Source organism: Arachis hypogaea, chromosome 1 (assembly GCF_003086295.3).
Source record: "Arachis hypogaea cultivar Tifrunner chromosome 1, arahy.Tifrunner.gnm2.J5K5, whole genome shotgun sequence".
NCBI lineage: Eukaryota > Viridiplantae > Streptophyta > Magnoliopsida > Fabales > Fabaceae > Arachis > Arachis hypogaea.
In genome coordinates, this window is record NC_092036.1 from 74,185,712 (window position 1) to 74,191,245 (window position 5,534).

The window sequence follows — 5,534 nt, forward strand, 5'->3', positions numbered from 1 at the left end:
ACTTGGTGTGTGCTTGGGCTGAGCATTGAAGCATTTTCGTGTAGAGACTTCTCTTGGAGTTAAACGCCAGCTTTTGTGCCAGTTTAGACATTTAACTCCCATTCTTGTGCCAGTTCCGGCGTTTAACGCCGGGCAGTTTTGAGCAGATTTGGAATGCCGGTTTGAGCCATCAAATCTCAAGCAAAGTATGAACTATTATATATTTCTGGAAAGCCCAGGATGTCTACTTTCCAACGCAGTTGAGAGCGCGCGAATTGGGCTTCTGTAGCTCCAGAAAATCTACTTCGAGTGCAGGGAGGTCAGAAGCCAACAGCATCTGTGGTCCTTTTCAGCCTCTGAATCAGATTTTTGCTCAGGTCCCTCAATTTCAGCCAGAAAATACCTGAAAACACAGAAAAACACACAAACTCATAGTAAAGTGCAGAAAAGTGAATTTTAACTAAAAACTAATAAAAATATAAAAGACAACTTCTTGCCCATTTCTGGCATTTAACGCCAACTTCTTGCCCTTTCCTGGCGTTTAACGCCAGTCTGGTGCCCCTTTCTGGCGTTAAACGCCCAGAATGGTGCCAGACTGGGCGTTAAACGCCCATTTGCTGCCTTTACTGGCGTTTAAATGCCAGCAAGGTCTTCCTCCAGGGTGTGCTATTTTTCTTTCTGTTTTTCATTCTGTTTTTGCTTTTTCAATTGATTTTGTGACTTCCCATGATCATCAACCTACAGAAAACATAAAATAACAAAGGAAAAATAGATAAATATAACATTGGGTTGCCTCCTAACAAGCGCTTCTTTAATGTCAGTAGCTTGACAGTGGGCTCTCATGGAGCCTCACATATGCTCAGAGCAATGTTGGAACCTCCCAATACCAAACTTAGAGTTTGAATGTGGGGGTTCAACACCAAACTTAGAAGTTGGTTGTGGCCTCCCAACACCAAACTTAGAGTTTGACTGTGGGGGCTTTGTTTGGCTCTGTTTTGAGAGAAGCTCTTCATGCTTCCTCTCCATGGTTACAGAGGGATATCCTTGAGCCTTAAACACAAGGGATTCTTCATTCACTTAAATGATCAATTCTCCTCTATCAACATCAATCACAGCCTTTGCTGTGGCTAGGAAGGGTCTGCCAAGGATGATGGATTCATCCATGCACTTCCCAGTCTCAAGGACTATGAAATCAGCAGGGATGTAATGGTCTTCAACTTTTACCAGAACATCCTCTACAAGTCCATAAGCTTGTTTTCTTGAATTGTCTACCATCTCTAGTGAGATTCTTGCAGCTTACACCTCAAAGATCCCTAGCTTCTCCATTACAGAGAGAGGCATGAGGTTTATGCTTGACCCTAGGTCACACAGAGCCTTCTTAAAGGTCATGGTGCCTATGGTACAAGGTATTGAAAACTTCCCAGGATCTTGTCTCTTTTGAGGTAATTTCTGCCTAGTCAAGTTATCCAGCTCTTTGGTGAGCAAAGGGGGTTCATCCTCCCAAGTCTCATTACCAAATAACTTGTCATTTAGCTTCATGATTGCTCCAAGGTACTTGGCAACTTGCTCTTCAGTGATATCTTCATTCTCTTCAGAGGAAGAATACTCATCAGAGCTCGTGAATGGCAGAAGTAAATTCAATGGAATCTCTATGGTCTCAATGTGAGCCTCGGATTCCCATGGTTCTTCATTAGGGAACTCATTGGAGGCCAGTGAATGTCCATTGAGGCCTTCCTCAGTGGCGCTTACTGCCTCTTCCTCCTCTCCAAATTCGGACATGTAGGTCATGTTAATGGCCTTGCACTCTCCTTTTGGATTCTCTTCTGTATTGCTTGGAAGAGTGCTAGGAGGGAGTTCAGTAATTTTCTTACTCAGCTGACCCACTTGTGCCTCCAAGTTTCTAATGGATGACCTTGTTTCAGTCATGAAACTTTGAGTGGTTTTGATTAGATCAGAGACCATGATTGCTAAGTCAGAGTGGCTCTGCTTAGAATTCTCTGTCTGTTGCTGAGAAGATGATGGAAAAGGCTTGCCATTGCTAAACCTGTTTCTTCCACCATTATTGTTGTTGAAGCCTTGTTGAGGTCTCTGTTGATCCTTCCATGAAAGATTTGGATGATTTCTCCATGAAGGATTATAGGTGTTTCCATAGGTTTCTCCCATGTAATTCACCTCTTCCATTGAAGGGTTCCCAGGATCATAAGCTTCTTCTTCAAATGAAGCGTCCTTAGTACTGCCTGGTGCAGCTTGCATTCCAGATAGACTTTGAGAAATCACATTGACTTGCTGAGTCAATATTTTGTTCTGAGCCAATATGGCATTCAGAGTATCAATCTCAAGAACTCCTTTCTTCTGATTCGTCCCATTGTTCACAGGATTCCTTTCAGAAGTGTACATGAATTGGTTATTTGCAACCATTTCAATCAGTTCTTGAGCTTCTGCAGGCGTCTTCTTCAGATGAAGAGAGCCTCCAGCAGAACTATCCAATGACATCTTGTACAGTTCAGACAGACCATCATAGAAGATACCGATGATGCTCCATTCAGAAAGCATGTCAGAAGGACACTTTCTGATCAATTGTTTGTATCTTTCCCAAGCTTCATAGAGGGATTCACCTTCCTTTTGTCTGAAGGTTTGGACTTCCACTCTAAGCTTACTCAATTTTTAAGGTGGAAAGAACTTTGCCAAGAAGGCATTGACTAGCTTTTCATAAGAGTTCAGGCTTTCTTTAGGTTGTGAGTCCAACCATATCCTAGCTCTGTCTCTTACAGCAAAAGGGAATAGCATAAGTCTGTAGACCTCAGGGTCAACCCCATTGGTTTTGACAGTGTCACAGATTTGCAAGAACTCAGCTAGAAACTGATGAGGATCTTCCAATGGAAGTCCATGAAACTTGTAATTCTGTTGCATTAGAGAAACTAATTGAGGCTTAAGCTCAAAGTTGTTTGCTCCAATGGCAGGGATAGAGATGCTTCTCCCATAGAAGTCGGGAGTAGGTGCAGTAAAGTCACCCAGCACCTTCCTTACATTGTTGGCATTGTTGTTATCTTCGGCTGCCATGGGTTCTTCTTCTTTGAAGATTTCTGTTAGGTCTTCTACAGAGAGTTGTGCCTTAGCTTCTCTTAGCTTTCACTTCAAGGTCCTTTCAGGTTCAGGGTCAGCCTCAACAAGAATGCTTTTGTCTTTGCTCCTGCTCATATGAAAGAGAAGAAAACAAGAAAATATGGAATCCTCTATGTCACATTATAGATATTCCTTGAGGTATCAGAGGAAAAGAAAAATGGAAGGAAGAGGTAGAAAATTCGAACTTATCAAGGAAAGATGGAGTTCGAATTGTGCATTGAGGAGTAGTGTTAGTCCATAAATAGAAGGATGTGAGAAGAGGGGAAGAAATTTTTGAAAATAAATTAAAAAGATTTTAAAAACATTTTGAAAAAGATTAATTGATTTTCGAAAACTAAGAGTGGGAAAGAAATCAAGTGATTTTTGAAAAAGATTTTGAAATAAGAAATTAAAAAGATATGATTTAAGAAGATATTATTGAAAAAGATATAGTTTTAAAAGACATGATTGAGAAGATATGATTTGAAAAACAATTTAAAAAGATTTGATTTTGAAAATTAATGACTTGGCTAACAAGAAAAGATATGATTCAAACATTAAACCTTTCTCAACAGAAAAGGCAACATACTTGAAATGTTGAATCAAATCATTAATTGTTAGCAAGTATTTTTGAAAATGGAAAGAAATTGATTTTGAAAAAGATTTGATTGAAAAGATTTGATTTGAAAAAGATTTGATTTTGAAAAATTTTGAAAACTTGAAAAAAATTGGCATTAAAAACAAAATCTTCCCTCTTGTGCCATCCTGGCGTTAAACGCCCAGAATGGTGCACATTCTGGTGTTTAACGCCCAAAACTCACCCCTTTTGGGGGTTAAACGCCCAGCCAGGCACCCTGGCTGGCGTTTAAACGCCAGTTTTCCTTCTTCAATGGGCATTTTGAACGCCCAGCTTTTTCTGTGTAATTCCTCTGCAGTATGTTCTGAATCTTCAATTCTCTGTATTATTGACTTGAAAAGACACAAATTAAATTTTTTTTGGATTTTTAATAACGAGGAATAATCAAAATGCAACTGAAATCAAATAAACAATGCATGCAAGACACCAAACTTAAAAGTTTGTATACTATTGACACTAACAAGTTGAGAATGCATATGAGAAACAACAAAACACTCAAGACGAGAATTTAAAGATCAGAGCAAGTAAATCATCAAGAACAACTTGAAGATCACTGAAGACACATGATAAATGCAAGAAGAACGAAAACATGCAATTGACACCAAACTTAAAATGAGACTAGTGTCTCAATAAGAAACATAAAATATTTTTGGTTTTTTTTTTATGATTTTGTAATTTTTTTGGTTTTCTCGAAAATTAAGTGGAAAACAAAATAAAGATATCAAAATTCTTAATGAGAATTCCAGGAATCATGCAATGTTAGTCTAAAGCTTCAGTCTAAAGGAATTAGACATGGCTAGCCAAGCTTCAGCAGGACATTGTATTCAAGAGCTAAATTGATGAAAATTAATCAGCTTTGGTGATGATAAGAACATCACCTTGAAACACTAGAATTTATTCTTAAGAACTCTAAAGAAAAATACCTAATCTAAGCAACAAGATGAACCGTCAGTTGTCCAAACTCGAACAATCCCCGGCAACGGCGCCAAAAACTTGGTGCACGAAATTGTGATCATCAATGGCGCCATCAACATGGTACGCACAATTGTAATCTCAACTCTTTATCACAACTTCGCATAACTAACCAGCAAGAGCACTGGGTCGTCCAAGTAATAAACCTTACGCGAGTAAGGGTCGATCCCACGGAGATTGTTGGTATGAAGGAAGCTATGGTCACCTTATGGATGATATATGAATAAAGCATAAAGATAGAGATACTTATGTAATTCATTGGTGAGAATTTCAGATAAGCGAATGGAGATGCTTTGTCCCTTCCGTCTCTCTGCTTTCCTACTGTCTTCATCCAATCCTTCTTACTCCTTTCCATGGCAAGCTATATGTAGGGTTTCACTGTTGTCAGTGGCTACCTCCCATCCTCTCAGTGAAAATGTTCTACGCACCTTGTCACGGCACGGCTAATCATCTGTCGGTTCTTAATCAGGTTGGAATAGAATCCAGTTATTCTTTTGCGTCTGTCACTAATGCCCAGCCTTCAAGAGTTTGAAGCTCGTCACAGTCATTCAATCGTTGAATCCTACTCAGAATACCACAGACAAGGTTTAGACCTTCCAGATTCTCTTGAATGCCGCCATCAATTCTAGCTTATACCACGAAGATTCCGATTAAGGGATCCAAGAGATAAACATTCAAGCCTTGTTTGCTTGTAGAACAGAAGTGGTTGTCAGGCACTCGTTCATAAGTGAGAATGATGGTGAGTGTCACATAATCATCACATTCATCATGTTCTTGGGTGCAAATGAATATCTTAGAACAAGAATAAGCTGAATTGAATAGAAGAACAATAGTAATTGCATTA

At 39.3% G+C, this 5,534-nt stretch overlaps 1 non-coding gene across 1 annotated transcript; it reads left to right on the top strand.

Moving 5' to 3' along the window:
• Positions 1-2,526: 2,526 nt before the first annotated feature.
• Positions 2,527-2,634, top strand: LOC112714099 (small nucleolar RNA R71). Its single transcript, XR_003159059.1, has one exon. It is a non-coding gene; the product is annotated as a small nucleolar RNA R71 (small nucleolar RNA).
• Positions 2,635-5,534: the final 2,900 nt, after the last annotated feature.